The 17,684-nt window shown below is 38.5% G+C and overlaps 1 long non-coding RNA gene across 4 annotated transcripts in view; it reads right to left on the bottom strand.

Annotated features, from left to right (window-relative positions):
• Positions 1 to 17,684, bottom strand: part of LOC144300357 (uncharacterized) — a 216,601-nt gene that overhangs the window by 91,087 nt on the left and 107,830 nt on the right. The window contains exon 1 of one of the 4 annotated variants that reach the window (XR_013366930.1): positions 2,690 to 2,940. The exons of the other annotated variants lie outside the window; for them this stretch is intronic. This is a non-coding gene — a long non-coding RNA (uncharacterized LOC144300357). Of the gene's footprint in view, positions 1 to 2,689; positions 2,941 to 17,684 lie in introns of those variants that run through there. 4 annotated transcript variants of the gene reach the window in all.

Genomic DNA, 17,684 nt, shown 5'->3' with positions numbered 1-17,684 from the left:
GCTTTTGAATCATTCAATGTCTAGGTCACGAGTACACACACGCCTTGAGAACAGACGTTCCACTGTATCTGTACACTCAAGGCCTGGTATAGATTCTGCTACATACGAACATTTCAAACAGATTTTTTAAAGATTTTATTCATTTATTCATGAGACACACAGAGAGGGGCAGAGACATAGGCAAAGGGAGAAGCAGGCTCCCTGCAGGGTGCCTGATGCGGACTGATTCCAGGACCCCAGGATCTACGACCTGAGCCAAAGGCAGACGCTCAACCCTTGAGCCACACAAGCATCCCCAGGTTTGTTAAATAATACCTACTTAGCACTAGGAATGAAGTCCTTCACGAATATTCACGTAGATATTTCTGCTCATGCTCTAGGAGGTGGGTGCCACTATCCTGCCCATTTTGCAAATGAGGAAACCCAGGCACAGAACACATTCAGGTGACTGCATAAAGTCACACAGCTGGGAAGTGGCAGGGCCAGAACTACAATCTCAGTGGTGTGGCTCACAGTCCCTGATCTTAAATACATAAGATGAACTACCCAAAAAAAAAAAAAAAGAAATATACCACAGTAATACACTCAGTAATAGGGGACCGTAGTTGTGCTAGACACACAGAGAAGGAAGTGATTCATTTGGCTCCAGGATGGTGGAAGCCTTCATAATACAGGTAACATTTGAGTTCATCATCGAAGGACAAAGTTCACCAGGCAGCAAAAGTAAGTATTTAGCGCTGCAGTACATATCACTTATTCCAAACAACATTATTATCTATTTGAAATCTAGAGTTTTCAACACCCAAGAAACAAACAATCCAGTCAAGAAAGGGGCAGAAGACATGAACAAACATTTTTCCAAAGAAGACCTACCCATGACCAACAAGCACAAGAAAAAATGCTCCACATCACTTGTCATTAGGGAAATACAAATCAAACCACAATGAGATGAGAATGACTAAAATGAATAAGACAGGAGACAACAAACGTTGGGGAGGATGTGGAACAAGGGTAACCCTCTTGCACTGTTGGTGGGAATGTGAACTGGTGCAGCCACTCTGGAAAACAGTGTGGAGGTTCCTCAAGAAGTGAAAAATAGAGCTACTCTATGACCCAGGAATTACACTACTGGGTATTTACCCCAAAGATACAGATGTAGTGAAACGCTGGGACACCTGCACCCAATGTTCATAGCAGCAATGTCCACAATAGCCGAACTGTGGAAGGAGCCACGATGTCCTTCGACAGACGAATGGATAAAGAAGATGTGTATATAATATATACAGTGGGATATTACTCAGCCATCAGAAGAAATGAGTACCCACCATATACCTCAATGTGGATGGAAGGGGAGGGTACTATGTTGAATGAAATAAGTCAATTGGAGAAAGACAATTATCATACGCTTTCAGTCATATGTGGAATATAAGAAATAGTGAAAGGGACCATAAGGGAAGGGGGAAACTGAGGGGTGAAAAACTAGAAAGGGAGACAAACCATGAGAGACTCCTAACTCTGGGAAACAAAGGGTTGCAGAAGGGGAGGTGGGTGGGGAGAAGGGGTTACTGGGTGACGGGCACTGAGGAGAGCACTTGATGTGAAGAACACTGGGTATTATACTATATGTTAGCAAATTGAATTTAAATAATTTTAAAAAAAAGAAATCTAGAGTTTCAACAGTGTTTTTATTTAGCATCAATACTAACTTCACGTACTAGTTTTTAATTCCTTGGGAACATCTACTAGGAAGCAGACCTCACAATTTTTTTCTGTTTTGATAAAGACGACTTATTGGGAAATGCAGGCCTTTATCCTTATGAAGTAGATTATTTTTGCTGATGCTCATGAAACAAACTAGAACAGAGCTGAAAAATATGAAGCAATTTTTCTTCTCCATTACATAAGAGTCGCTCTGGCTTTCAACTCCGTAGAGCTTGACACCGCAAACCGATCGCGCCAGGAACCAACCACCCACCAATCCATCTTAGCAGGTTCATGTCTGGTTTTGCCAAACTTCCATTTGAGACCACATCCAGACCTCAAAGGAGTCAAGCGAAGAGAATGATAGGGAATGGGGTGATAGGAAATGTGGCCTGAGTTGTCCAGAGGGTGCGACAGGAAACTGGGAGTCACAGGGATGATGTGGAGGTGAGCTAATGCCACTGCGGCAACATTAAGGATCAAGTTCCCCCTGAATGATCCTACCAGAGATTAGACTGGCTCGAGCTGATTCGGCCCCTGCACCCCTTTGGCACGTGAAGACAAACAAGGCTTAGCTCACAAGCGCACAGCTGCTAAGCTTGCAAGAGAGCCAAGAAACAAATGTGAGAAACATCTGCAAGCATGTCACTCAAAAGAGACCTTGGGATAAGTTCACTCTTAACTGTGTGAAAGTTGGGATGAAATGGACCAACACATTTTGTGATTTTGCCCAGTTTCCTAATCGTGTGAGGAGGAACCAGCATGCACAGCTCCAAATCTCTGAAACTCGAGTTCTTTTCCACTCCACACTGGATCACTGGGTTGAATGTTTTTGACAAGGAAATTTCAAACCAAATCTCCGTGAAACAAAGCTATTTCATCTCAGCTTGATATCCTAAAAGAGACATTTTCTCCCGTATTGTACTACACAGCGTCTGTCTATAATCCCTTAGAGCGGAGTAAGAACACACATCTACCCGCTAATTACCTGCAGCACAGTGACTACAACCCCGGCACAGGACAGGCTGACCCACAATTCTGCAAGCACAGGTGAGGGGGAGGAATTTTACTGGCACAGCTGCAGAAGACACCAATGGTTCTGGCAGACGTCCTCAGTACAGTAGTACAGTTCACCGGGAAGGACAACAAATAGCCCTGGAGGACCTAGATGTCTAGCAGTCAAAATGATGCTAAAGCATCAGGTGAACATCAGCCCTCTTGGTGCAATTAGATATTACTCTATTTGGTAAAATACGGTAATTCTGGAAAAAAAAAAAAAAAGGAAGTCCAATTAAATAAGCAAATTAGCAGGGCTTTCAAGATAAGCCCTGATCAGGGCAAGAAGTTCTACCTTTTGGACTCATGTGTACAGTGTCGGACATCAGAGTTTTCACCCTTTAAATGCTCCAGGCCCAAATGGAGCTCCTAAGAACTCACAATTAACTTTTTAAAAGATCAGACACATGTGAACTTTGAGTTTTGATTCCACAAAGAATATAAATGACCTTCAGTCAAGCCACACAGACCAGGGGCAAATATTACTGAGAACTCTGGGGAAACAAAACTCCATCACCCAGGGGGAGATAAAGCATTCAAACTCTTAAAATAGATATCATAGCAGACCTTTGTATGAATTACACAGTTTTAAAGGTTTCATTTTATGGTTCTACATAAGACAACTTACCGTTTTAGGTATTGTCGTGTACAGTCTATATGGTACAGAGACCTCGAGAGGAAAGATTAAGCCAAGAACAAATGAATCAAATTGCTGAGTTCAGAGATTTCACTAATATACAAATTAATCAATATGAAATCATTCTGATAGAAAACAATATTAGCATCTTCAGTAAGGCCTATATTTGATATTTAAATGCAATTTTTTGTCCCTTAAAGATTTTTTATCAGTATCTCTTTATCTATATTTCATTAACCCAAGAATAAACGATGAACCTCAGGTAAAAGGCTTCCTTGCTATCAATCTAAAGCTACTCTAAACAATACAATTTATTTAAAAAATTAAGTAACACAGGGGCACTTGGATGGCTCAGTCAGTTAAGCATCTGGCTCTTGTTTTTGGCTCCAGTCGTGATCTCACGGTTATGGCATCAAGCCCCATGTTGGGTTTTGCATTCAGTACGGATTCTGCTTGTCCCTCTTCCCTCTGCTTCTCCCCAAACTCAGCGCTCTCTCGCTTGCTCTCTCTCTCTCTCAAAGAAATAATGAATAAAATCTTTAAAAATAAATAAATAAAAACTAAAAGTTAAAAAACACAAATAGCATTACCAATAAAATAAAACATTTAATGCCTAAAAAAAAACCTTAATGCGAGATTTAAGAGAGTTTAGGATTCTATGGTCTAAAAGCTTCACCCAATTGCTTAAAATTAAAAGGTTTGACAAACACAGAAGAAATCCCAAATGAATATTATTTCCGTCCTTTTTTACTTTTCAATAGTTTCACTATTATAAATATTAAACTAAATATTTAAACTAAAGAAGAATATATAATTTTAGTTAAGTGTAATCTAGTACTTCACTCCCTACTCTGAATTCTTTGGGTTCATATCAGAACTTGTCTTCAAAGAGAAAATAAATTCAACATATATGATTATACACAAAAGCAAAAGTACCAAACTCATGTAAAATCAGAGGTTCCAGCAGAAGACTACTTGTAAGAAGACAGTGCTGTGTAATAGACAGAGCTCTAGGTTGGGAATAAATAGATTAGGCTTTTCTTCTGATTTTGTGAGTAGCCAGATACAGAAAATGAACGAACTTCCCTAAATCTCAGTTTCTCTATCTGCAAACAGATACAAAACTATTTGTTCTGTTTACCTAATAGGAATGAGGAATGTTGTCATGCGAACTAATTGAAATAATGTAAATCAAAGGATTTCCAAAACACAGTATTCCCCAATTTAAAACAAGGAAAGAGTGATAACTTCCCCCCACACATACAGACATCCTCCTCCTGAAAACATTACCTGAAATATTCAGTGGGGGGCCCATCACCAGTTGACAAGGAAAACATGACTTTTTTTTTCACATTCACCTACAAAAATCAGGAGTTGAACACTAAATTATAAAGTTTACGCATTTATATTTGTGATACATGTTTACAGCTCTTCACTAATTAGACCAGAATGATTAGAGAATTAAATTCATTTGCAATTCCAGACTGTAGGTTTAAAAAAAAAAAAAAATTTGAGATTTTCAACTCTCCGTACTCAACGTTTTGAGTGAAAGAATTTTGCTTATTTACCATATGCAATCATGACTAAGAGTGAACTTGCTTGTTTTATTATTTTGTTCTCTTCCACATTCTATGTGCTTATCAGTGACTCTCACACCTCATTACCTGGAAAGATGTGCCTCAGAATACACAATAAAGCATCTCTCAAAGGTGCCTGACTTCAGCAAGCTGCAAGTCACTGTTTTCTCTGTTTCAAATGGAAATTAGTTATTACATTAAGAAGGCTGGACAACGTTGTCGCCAGTCTTTCATGGACAACATTCAAAACCAAATTTAGAATTTGTCCTTGCCTGGCTGGTCTTCCTTTTATTTTAGGAAAATTGCTTAAGGAAATAATGCTGAAGTTTGAGACTTGTTTTTCACAGAAATTTTTATTTCAAAACACAGGGTAGTGGTAGGCAATGTTTTTGTAAAAGTGGCTGCTTAGTCAGCTAATTGTCATGGTTTTAACCCAGTAGATGACTTTTATTCCTTGAGTTCTTAGAACCCTTGAATCCCAAGTATCATTTGGATAGACTATAAAATCCTTTAAGGCACGAACCGTATTTTATTCAACTTTGTATCCCCAACACCTAATCCAGTGCTTGTCATATAAGCAGGCATCCTTGCATAATGAGAAAAGAGGTCCTTGATACTAATTACCGAGGTGACCTACTTCTAAACTATCAAGATTTCTGGAATATTCTGCTTTCTCAGATTTGGACTAACATATTTCAAGGACTTGATTTCCCACTGTCAATCAACTCTCACTGAAACTAAAGTTACCGTGCATTTAATTCCATTCTTGTTATTGTTGCTATTGTTGTTGGTCTGAATGAGGTGGAAATTTCCAGGTAGTGTGTATGGTATGCTAGGAGTGAATACATAAATTCACTGCATTGTATCATTTGTCTTTGAGAAATTTTAAGAAAATATGGCCCTATCTTTAATAGATGTAAATCTCCCGAAGAAGATATCTGCGTAGTTTTTAAGTACCAGTCCTCTTTCATGGGGGAGAGCCTTCTATTCATGTTAGTTGATAATTCATTACTTATATCAGTAACTGTTTTTTTACTTTACATATTTACCAGAAATTTTTGATATCCATCTTGGTTTCTAAAATGGAAATTTTAAAAAATGGATATTAATTTAACAAGTGACTGTGTTTCATTAGTAGAAAATAATGCAGAAGTGGAAAGTGGCCCCCTGTTGGCCTGGCTAACAAGGAATAAAGGGAGTCTGAGATCACGGTCAGTGTATGACATTTTCTGCAGTGTATGAGATACTTCCCCAAATCCACTTCTCCACATGGTTCCAGGATAGTGTTGTAATAACAAGTCCAATTCCAGTTTTGATGTTTGACTGTTGACAGCTTTCAAGCCACACCTCACCCCTATCCCCTTCCTGCTCATATCTAGGCAAGCTGATAAGAAAGCACAGGCTCACCTTCCTTTAACGCTGGCGGGAAGTGCAAACCAGACAAGCTCCAGCCTATGTATGTGCAGGAATCATGCCAACCCTACTTCCTAACTACGATAAAAACCATCCAGTGTCCATTCCCTGTTCTTTCAAGCTATTTCTGAACCCACTTGGTAGCCTCCCCAGAAAGCCTCATTTTGTGAATAATAAACCTTTTCACACTTTCTTACATGCATGGTTATCATCAATCTTGATATCTGAACCACATTTTGGGTAGAAAAATGCATCTCATTTTTACAATGTGAACCAGAAAGGAGAAATGGAATGAGATATCACATGGAGCCGGGTGAGAGGAGGATGTATTTTGTTCATAGACAGTGCATTTTTGAAAAATTCGTTGAATGATTTGCTGTTGGTTATGATAACATCACTGGTCTTTGGCAAGTGTCTTTCCTCTTCTAAGGAATCACATGGCTCCATGGGGATCCCTGGGTGGCTCAGCGGTTTAGCACCTGCCTTCGGCCCAGGGAGTGATCCTGGACTCCCGGGATGGAGCCCTGCAATCAGGTTCCCTGCATGGAGCCTGCTGCTCCCTCTTGCCTGTGCCTCTGCCTCTCTCTCTCTCTCTCTGCTTGTCTCTCATGAAGAAATAAATAAATAAAACATTTTTTTTAAAGGAATCACATGGCTCCCAATTTGCCTTGACTATCATGCCTCATATGAGACATGGCAGGAATGGAGTCCACAGACTTATCTAGAAGAAAAGCCAGCTATATGGGTACACAAGGAAGCAAGAAACAGCAGCTCTAAAACCTAAAGGTGAAATATGTATTCATTGAAGAGTCTCTAGAGAGGACTGTCAGAAAGTAAAACCAAATTGAGATCCAAAGAATGTATATATTACTGGCATGCAATCCCCTTGCTCTGGTTTGTATGAATTCTTTGAGCACTGTGCTGCAACTCAAATTGGCTTTAATATCCAGGAACCTCACAAGGAGAGGCTGTCTCTAGGACTCTTTAAAGCTGCTAAATAACTCTTGGCATTGTTATGTTAAGACTTATACCGTTTTGGCTAACAGGTCTACAGAAATCAGCAACTCCCCTATTGTGCATGAAATCATTTGCTGCTTCTGTGAACGTTTGTACTACTAAATATACTAGTAGCACAAACCAATGACTCAAATTTTCATTTGATGTTTTCATGTAAACTCTGCCAGAATTTATCTGCTTATTATCTTTCCCCGATTCCTCTTCTGACCCTTCTTAACTGCATCTCCATCTTCTAATCCAAGATCAGTGGCTCCTTGCCCCTGAGTTAAGCCTATGTCCAACTCACTCTGGTTTTCTTCTCACTTACTTTAAGATACAGAGGAGCCACTAGAAATTGCAAGGTATTTTTTTTATAAGTTCCAATCTACTGAAAGAGAAGATATAGGAGAACTACGTGGGGGAAGAAATATTCTGCTTGCTGCAGGCTAAAATCAACTTGTAAGGTACTGTATAAAAATATAAAATAGTCAGCAGTGACCTCATGACTATAAATTTCCTGCTGAGACATAGATACATCTCTAGCTTTGTCCTCTGCTCTTGAAGATGACATTGCCATTAGTATTGCCTTCTGATTCCTGATGGAGCATTATGATCCTCAGTCTGGGATATATAAACTTCTGAAGCAGCAAAGACTTGAGTGAACTCATTTAAGTTCCATCTTGGTGAGGTGAGTGGCCAAGATGGCAGGAAGCTAAGCAGAACACTGACAATAAATATTGGCAATCAAATGTTTTAGAAAATACAATATAACACAAATAAGAAGGCAGTCTCATCCACATGCAAATTACTCACTTGTATGTCCTTTGTTATAGACACGTAAATGCAAAATCAGATTCAGCTATATTCATCCTTTTACTCGTGTATGTTTACATATGACATGTTGAGGCCAAGAGAGATTCAGAAATAGAGTTCCTGCAGCTGCATCGACTGAGGTTTACAGCACGTATGTATGTTCAGGTCCACACCACCCCAGGAGACATTCACGCAAACACGCTACAACTATGCTGCTGCTGGCATTGAGAATCCCTCTGCCATATGCAAGGTCCACTCTGTCACATGCGCTTATCTTCAATGTAATTGTGTAATGTGACCAATTTTTCCCTTAAGTGTTTTGTCTCTTTTTCACTGATTAACAGTTAAATTCCCACAGAAAGTTATTTTGACAGTCTTATTGATGAAAGATTCACCAGAAAAATTAAAATAAAAACTGAAGCACACTTCAGATTGCTGAGTGCAAAATATTGAATCATCTTTTACTATCATGAAATTTCCAAGTTACTGTTTAGTCCTCTTCTAGTCCTCTTCTAAAAAGTTGCATTTTCTGGAGTACTTTTTAGAACGGAGTAGTCATTTGAATAGTAGTATTTTTCCCTCTGCCTAGGATTATGGTCTGCATAAAAGTGCTTTGAAAGCTAGGAAATATTTCTACACTAATTAAAGTATATAAACACTTCAGGCTAAGCGTAGGCATGTGAAGTTGCTATTCAATTTTAGGAACCAAGGACCTTAAAGAAGAAATAAATACTGTGGCATTAAATAGTGTATAATTGAAAGAGCAGGGGAAAAAAATTTCGACATGTGTTAAAATACATGCTGGAAATTTAGGAAAAGCCCACACTTAACAGAATAAAAATCTTCAAATATAATAATTAAGACTATTGCATTGTTAGCTATGACATAACAGAGTGTTTATCCAAAGGTCCTTTGTAAGGTTCATTCTAGGTTTTGTTTTGTGTTTAGAAATGGAATTTCATATATGTTAATTATATTATTCCCCTGCTGTTTTTAGCACTAATGCAAATTCATAAGGCTTGATGTCCCTTCAAAGCAATTGAGATTTCAACCTTCAGTTCACCTACTAGTGTCACTGTGTCTCTTGGAGGAGGGCAAAATTAACCTCAAAATCCAAGGCACAAATATTAATTTCATATGCTATTCAACACCTACATGAGAGTTCACCTGATTATAAATTATATTTAGAAGGCTCCCTCTTGCATATTTTCAGATTAAGTCCCTGTTATAAACATGTCAAAGTTCACGGTTGGTAAAGTGCTACATTTCAGTACAGTCAGCGGACCATAAAACTGCCATTACACACAAATTGCTTTGCACCAAAAAGCCCAAGAGCTGTGTCTAAAGCAGGGGTCCTACTCAGTCAGCAGCATCCTATAGACATCGAGAGTAGCAAAGAGACCAAGAGGTCAGGTAACCATTACAAAGTCAGTTAGCTTCTCATTTTGTGATCTACAAGTTAGAAGATCCAGATGGTAATAATTATTACGTTCTTAACAATATTGCCTTTTCTGGAATGGCTTATTCACCCTCCACTGTCTCCTTTTAGTTAAGAAGTTAGAAAGCCAAAGTTTATCTTTCCCAGACTCCCTTGCAAACCTGCATTTCTTCTGTGTTTACTCATATTGCTTGCAATTGTTTTCACAACATTTACCAGAGCTATCATGTACTATATTTTATTATCCCAGATTTAAGCTTCCCAAACTTAATTCTGGAACTCCAGCCTCCTGCGGATCAGTACACTCTATTTGCTTTGAAACCGATGGTTTTGTGTTTATCAGGACAAATGTTACTTCAAGGAAATTATACTGGTGTCAAAATGGAATGATCTGGGAGTTACGAGGATAACTCAAAGTGCACAGATATGTTTCCTATCCAGATGTTATAGTATCTGATATTTCACCACTGGAGCTTCATTTCTTTGGATGCTGTTCCTTAGCATCTGCTTTCAGTGTTCGTTACATCACACTAATTGAGACTGAAGAGTCAAAGGGGCACGTTCCAGCAAGGACCTCACTGCTACAGATGCTTTAGTGAAGATTTTTCTTCATTATTTGTAGTCATACTATCAACCATTTATTGATTGCCTAATGCATACTAAAGTACCAGACATTTCATAGTTCTATTATTTAATCTATACAACAACCCTATAAAACAGGTGATATTATCCTCCATATTTTACAGATGAGAGGAACTTTAGGAGAGTAGTTACAGCGCGCTGGCTGTGAGGCAAGAGACACATGGTAAAATCTCAAATTCATTACTTACCAGCAATGTGTCCTTGGAAAATTTACAGCCCCTTCCCCTATAAAAACAATGGCAATGGTGTTTTTATCCTGAGTTTGCTACAAAGACTAAATAAGCACCTGGCATCCAGTGGGTCTGAAATGCAGAGGTTGTATCAAGATAGATGAGAAAACAATGATCAGAGGCCAAACAAGCTCCCCATATCACTAGTGAACAAGATCCCCACAGCCTGGAGGCCTCCACTAGCATATGGTGTTGTTTTTTGTTTTTTGGTTTGTTTTTTTTTTTTTTTTGCAAAAGTATGCTCGTCTCTGTACCTCGAGATCCTTCTTCCAAAACAATCTGTATAAATATAAAACAGGAAGGCAACAGTCACTACAGTAATCACAGCAACAAACACCCTGCAAAATGAACCGGTCTCCCCCACAATGGGCTGTCCTCTCCTCACCTGAACTGCTAAGGTCAGAAGTGGATTTAACGATGGCAGCCTCATTTCTCTTCCCTGGCTTCACGTGGTTTGGTCTGCCAGTGAGTCTGTGACACTAACTCTAGTCTATTAGGAGCTGAGTGAGTCCGTGCCAGCACTAGGGCTGAGTCACGTCAGATGAACGATGATGCAGTCCTCAGACACTGGAGACAGCAATTAAAAATGACCTTTGTTGGTGAATTAAGAACCTCCACACCACTGGCTCCATATCCTCAAATTAGTATCAGGAGAGAAAGGGCTGTGTGGTTCAAGAGGAGAAAATGTAACTGAGGAAGACATGGTTATACTCACAGGGAGAAGAAACAGAGAAAAGGTTCCTACTCCTGCTGCAATCCATATTGGACACAAATCTTCCATTTTGCTTTTCGGTCTGCTCGACTTAGCACTGCAGAGGGCTGTTTGTTTCTAATTTGAACTTTTTAAGTGCTCGTAAAAAAAGAGTCCCTTTCTCGTATTGACATACTCTTTTCTCACCTAGCTATTTATATTGCCCTTCATCCTCGTCTTTTGGGTCTGGCATTTTGTTGGAACTATTAAAATACCCAAACATAAATTCTAAGAAAAAACTTGCTTTTTTTTTTTTTTTCTACTCTCTCCTATTACGTCCTTTAGGGACACAAGAGACAGTCTATATCTTTATTACCAATTATAGATTATTTTAACAAGATCCTTTTCCTTATAACAGGAAGGCTGTGTTATCATATTCTCTAATATTATTCCCTGGGCCTGAACAAGTCTGATAACTCAGCTTCCAAAGTAAGAAAAGGAAGCAGAAATCATCAACCAGCTTTCCCTTTTTACTGAACGTTCTGTTTTTTTTGAAGAAGAAAACCTTTTCCTTTGGTAGAAAATGCCAGTTGGTTCTGACAAACACTTGTGAAACTTCTGTCTTCTTGAAAATAGCAAATATCTAAAAATTCACAAAAATTTTCACAGATTATAAGAAATTAGTTGGAATAGGTGTGCTCTTAAAGGCCAAACATCCTGCGCTCCAGCCCTGCTTTTGCAGCTGCCTCTGCTGCATCATCATATGGAAGTCCTGCCAAAATCTTACGTTCAACTTGTTCAAAACTGACATCTCTACCCCACCCTCCAAACTTCCTCTCACAGAAAAGGGCATCCCCGGCTCGCCTTGCAGACGTCTTCACATTCTCCTCACCTCCCAACCAACTTACACCCAATTCATCATCAAGTGCCGGCAGCTCTTCGCGTCAATGGGTCTTATCGCTGCCTCTTCCTTCCATTCTCCCAGCTTGGCACTCACCATCCTCAAATGATCTATTGCAGGCACCTAATCAGTGGTCTCCTTGCCTCTTCTGATATCCTTTACACAATCACAGCACAATCTTTCTCAAATGCAGAATAGTTTTCAGCAGCCTACAGAATGTAGTCAGGACAGAGCCTGGCACCCACCTTCATCCCAGGTCCCACTTCATTTCCACAGTCACACAGGGCAGGCGCTCCAGCCCCGTTGGAAAACTCGGCATTGTCCAAAGACACATCATACCTCCTCGACTCTCCTCCTTTGCTGATGGTCCTCCCTGTTGCTAGAATCTCTAACCCATCTCACTGATTAGAGTATTCCCTTCTTCTCAAAGTCCTCCTTGACTTTTTCAAAGTAATATCACTCTTTCCCTTCTTAATGTCCAGGTAAACATCCTATTTCTTCATGGCATATTTCTTTTTTACAAAACAATCAAATAATATCCCTTTCCTGCTTAAATCTTTTGGGGCTTCCATTAAACTCAAAATAATATATTAGACACTCTTAACCATGATGTACAAGGCCCTGCATTTTCTGACTCCTGTCTGCATCTTCAGATTTCATGCTACCCTGCTGTCCTCCTGGATCTTTGGGTTCTTGCCGCACAGTCTCATTTTTACTCTTTGAGATTCAAAGCTCCGCTTCACCTCACCATCTTTGCACTTGCCACGCCTCTGCCTGGATTACTCTTCGCACACAACTTCACTTGACTGACACCTTCAGGCCCTCAGAAGCACTTTTCTTCTGGCACCTGGATGGCTCAGTTGGTTGAACGTCTGCCTTTGACCCCCACCATGTCAGGCTCCTTGCTCAGCGGGATGTCTGCTTCTCTCTCTACCCCTCCCCCTGATCATGTGCTCTCATGTGCTCTCTCTCTTAAAGACAGAAAAAGAAAGGAGGAGAGGAGAGGAGAGGAGAGGAGGGGAGAGGAGAGGAGAGGAGAGGAGAGGAGAGGAGAGGGGAGGACAGGGGAGGACAGGAGAGGACAGGGGAGGGGAGGGGAGGGGAGGGGAGGAGAGGAGAGGAGAGGAGAGGAGAGAGAGAGAGAGAGAGAGAGAGAAAGAAAGAAAGAAAGAAAGAAAGAAAGAAAGAAAGAAAAAAGAAAGAAAGAAAGAAAGAAAGAAAGAAAGAAAGAAAGAAAGAAAGAAAGAAAGAAAGAGAAAGAAAGGAAGAAAGAAAGTCAAAAGCCCACATCAACTCAGTATCACAAACCTCTGCATTTTTTTTCTAGCACACATTGCTGTCAATAACTATACTTATCTTATGTGTATACATTTACTTTCTCTTCATGCCTGTCTCTTTCCAACTCAATGTTAAGCCCCTTGAGGACAGATTGCTTATTCTTTTGTTTACTGTGGAATCCTCAGTACCAATACAGAGCCAGATACATTCAATAAATGTTTATTAAAAGAACTAAATAGAAAACATAGAATTTTAGTGTGGATTGTCTTGTCTTTCAGTAATCATCTATCTTTTCCCCAAAATTATAACCTTCTTGAGATAAGAAACTAAATATTGATCATACTTACCTTCCCTCACAGCACCTAGAGTATCAGATTGTCATGGTAGGTATTCAGTAAAATTTTCTGATGGAATTGAATTGAGTGACTTTATCCCTCATTGAGCTATCCTATCTCCCCACTTGTAAAGAGCAGTGGATCCAGGAAACGTTGGCCCCAGCCACAGCTCTGCCACTTAAGAGCTGTGTGATTATTGTCGGGTTGCTAAACTTTTCTGAATCTCTGATTGCTCATATGAAAACCAAAGATTATAAAAATGCCTCTTCCCAATTCACCATGTAGTTGTGAGTTAAGTCATATGTGTGCTTTTGCCTCTGATTAAACTACAAACTATTCAAGGGCAGAGGCAATAATTGCTACTTCTTTGCTTCATCTATATAGAATAGCCTCATACTGTGTACACATAGATCAACAAATAATAATTATTTACTGAGCACCTACTATGTTATGACAGACTGTAATAGGTACCTTTTATATGATACCTTATTTAATTTAATCCTTAAACCACCACATGACACTAAATATTGGTCTCCCTCTAGAGAAAGGAGAAAATTTAACACCTACAGAAGATGAAGCAGTTTGCATAAGACCAACTGTTAGTCACTGCAAGTGCTAAGATTTGATAGGAAATCTGTGTGAACAGCTAATTATAAATGCTAATAGTTATTTATTGTATTTTTAAAAGTACCCGAGATCCATTCTTTTCCTGAGAATTCCCCAACTACCTTGATAAATTCGTATCTGCTAGAAGCCCAAGAAATCCCTAGAGGCTTTTTTCTTTAATTCTGCCCACTCATGATTCTCAAACAGCTGAGAAGCAAGCACATGGCCTGAACTTGGCCATGTTCTCAGGGGCACGAAGTCTTGGTCATGGTGAGAGTGGATGGAGGAAAGGAGGGGAGTTCATTCTGAGCAGCAACAGTTTCTGTGCAACACTGTCCTCCAGGTCCCAGCCAGCAACAACCTCTGTATCAAGCTTCTGTTCTGTATCAAGCCTGGCTCTCCAGTCCTGCCCTCGATACAGTGGAATCCCAAAGAGCCTTTTAATACAATGGTTTTGTCCTTAAGTTTCCCAAATTCTGTTGCTAGCATAAACAGAACGCCAACTAATATACTGTGCAAAAAGAGAAATAATGGGAATTATAATGAATTCTCCAAAAAATTATAATGAATAAGTATGCTAATGAACAAATACCCCTATTCATATGGAAGCATGTAAAATATGAGATAATAGACGAAGGACCACATTAAAAAAAATTGCAAAAAAGGAATGCCACAAGATAGTATATGATTAATAGCCAAATTAATAGCCCCAGCTATAAATCCAGAAAGAGATCAGAGGAAAAAAAGAACACAGAAAGGTTGCATGGTCCATAAAGCCTTTGTAGTTAAATAAATACTCAATGAATGAAATCTGGATATTATTTCCTAAGGCAAACCTGAGAAAAATAATGAATGCAATTCTCTCAGAGATACAAAGAGTGGGGTGTTGGAATGATTCAGCACATAGTCATCTGAACTACTATTCTTCAGAACTATGAAATTCAACAAAGGCCTGTTAGAGGAAAACAGGTTTCTGCCACAATGCTCTTAAAGGCTTTCAGTCAACAAACTTTATCAAGCTCTACACCTATATCAAGCAACCAGTGTCCTAGACATCAGTAAGGTGCTAGGAATACAAGAGTCAAATTCAGCCACCTAGGTGTGCACCATCTAAGGGAGGAATAGAGACACAGAATATTATCAAAATAATCCATATTGCACTTAGAGAACTGTCCAAAGAGACAGACATCTTTCCCAACTGGCGGGCAGGAAAGCCTTTTAGAAAGGGATGCCTAGCTAGGTCTTAAAGGATGGATAGAATTGGTGAAGGGAGAGGCAAGGAAACGGCATTCTAGGAAGAGAAGCAAATCTGAGCAAAAACAGAGACAAGAAATGCCAAGATGTATATAGGTATAGTGTGAGGCAGATAGCAACGAGAGATTAGCTCCAAGTGGGAAACACGGGATAGATCATAGGGGGTCTGGGTACTGTACACACAAGAATATAAAGCCCTAATTGACTAGGCCTGAGTCTCACACCTACCTTTGGAAGCTGGAGAGGAGTCAATGTCACTCAAGTTACATGAACTGAAGTGATATCCTGGAGGAGTATCAGGAAGCTATTTCCAGAGGAGAAAATAGATGCTTAGTGGGAAATGGCTGGTAATACCTATTATTCTATTCTGTGAAAGAGAAGACTAAAAGGACTTCATTGTAATCTACTAGGCCAAAGAATTCAATAATAATTACACTTCTCACTCATGAATAGTAATTTAAACTTCACAGTGTGTAGGAATCTGAATAAATCTGCTAGACAGTACCACCATCAGGGCAAAAACATTGTCTATCTGATAACTACCATGCCTGGTACACAGTAGGTGCTCAGCTAAGTCTGTTTAATAAATAAATAAAAGATTGCATATAGTGCCTCATTTCATGTTCACCATAAATCGTATAAAGTTGATATTTTAATTTCCATTTCATATAGATAAATTATTTAAGTGATTGATAACATTTTTGGTGAGGAAATATGTACTCAGATGATTACAAATATGTAATCAGTTATTCTTAACACTGAGTAAGAATAAATGATTCAAAACCTAGAAGACAGAATTTTTATTGTATTTACAAAAGAACCTCTTGACTTTGGGGCTTATAAAAATTAGAACTATTTGTCCAGAAATCTCCTACTACAAAGATGTTTTAGGCAGAGTAAGATGTAGATTTAAATGAAGACTGCTTTCCTCAAAGCAAGGAGATGGACACATTGAGCTTCAACAAATTAGTCTAAAATTTCTCTTGTAATGGTATAGTTTCCCAGGGGGGGGAGGAAAAAAAAAACCAAAAAAACACTAGCCTTCTGAATGGCTGGTTTCTTTTGCTATAGCGACACCTACTGTTATAGACAATACTTTGTTTTTAAGAAAAAATATTTGGAAAATATATTTAAGCTCTAATAAAAAGGCTGTTAACATGAACATTTTATTTCATTGATTTAACTTATGAATTGTAATATTTAGGAAAGTTAAAAGAAAATGTATATAATTTATGTACTTTGAAATTAAATGAATATATTTGAAATGAATATATATTTGAAATGAATATTTCAAAATATTCATATTTTGAGTGTATATGAATAAAGTATTTATCAAATAGTATTAAGTTATTAGCTTAATAAAATGTTCATTGCCAGATCTATATACATATATATACATAGCATACATATATTCATATTACATATGTATATATAAGGCATCTTAAAGAATAATTCCAATAATTTTAATATTAAGCCTAAAAATCTTTAGACATTTTGTCAATTTAGTAATAAGCCTGTATATTTCAAATGCACTATTAAAATAATAGAGTGCTTGAAATGTTCAAAATGATCCTAAAATACCCATTTGAATAGTATTAAAGATAGCCTATGTGCTCATTTATGTTCACTTTATTTAATAAACATTTAGTTCTAATTTTGTTTCTCTTCTTTAAGGACTAGAAAGGGGCCTAAGAAGACACTGGGCCCACTTTACAGGATCTAAGAAACTTGCATTCAAATTTACTTACGATGTAAGTTGCTTCTCTATTTCCATAGCTTTCCAGAAATGGAATGTTGAAATCTTCACATTGAAAATATCAGTATCTTTAAGACAGCTTCTTTGTGTTTTCCTTTTGGTGGAATAAGTACAATAATCTACTTAAAGTTGTCTGGGTTAGGAGTGAGTTACTATTATTATTGTTATTAACATTACATTACTAATTAGACTTTATTGACTACTTACTCTGTGACCAGGTCATGCTACCTGTTTTATAAGTTTATGTTGCTATCTTGCTTAACGCTCACAACAGCCTAGAGAATTCTACGTTCTCTATATTCTAAATAAGGAAACTGAAGCACAGAGATATCACATAATTTTCCCAAGGTAGATCATCTA

The sequence above is a fragment of the Canis aureus genome, chromosome 28 (genome assembly GCF_053574225.1).
Source record: "Canis aureus isolate CA01 chromosome 28, VMU_Caureus_v.1.0, whole genome shotgun sequence".
Classification (NCBI taxonomy): domain Eukaryota; kingdom Metazoa; phylum Chordata; class Mammalia; order Carnivora; family Canidae; genus Canis; species Canis aureus.
The sequence above is the reverse complement of the archived record's forward strand: the minus strand, read 5'-3'. Positions and strand labels throughout refer to the sequence as shown.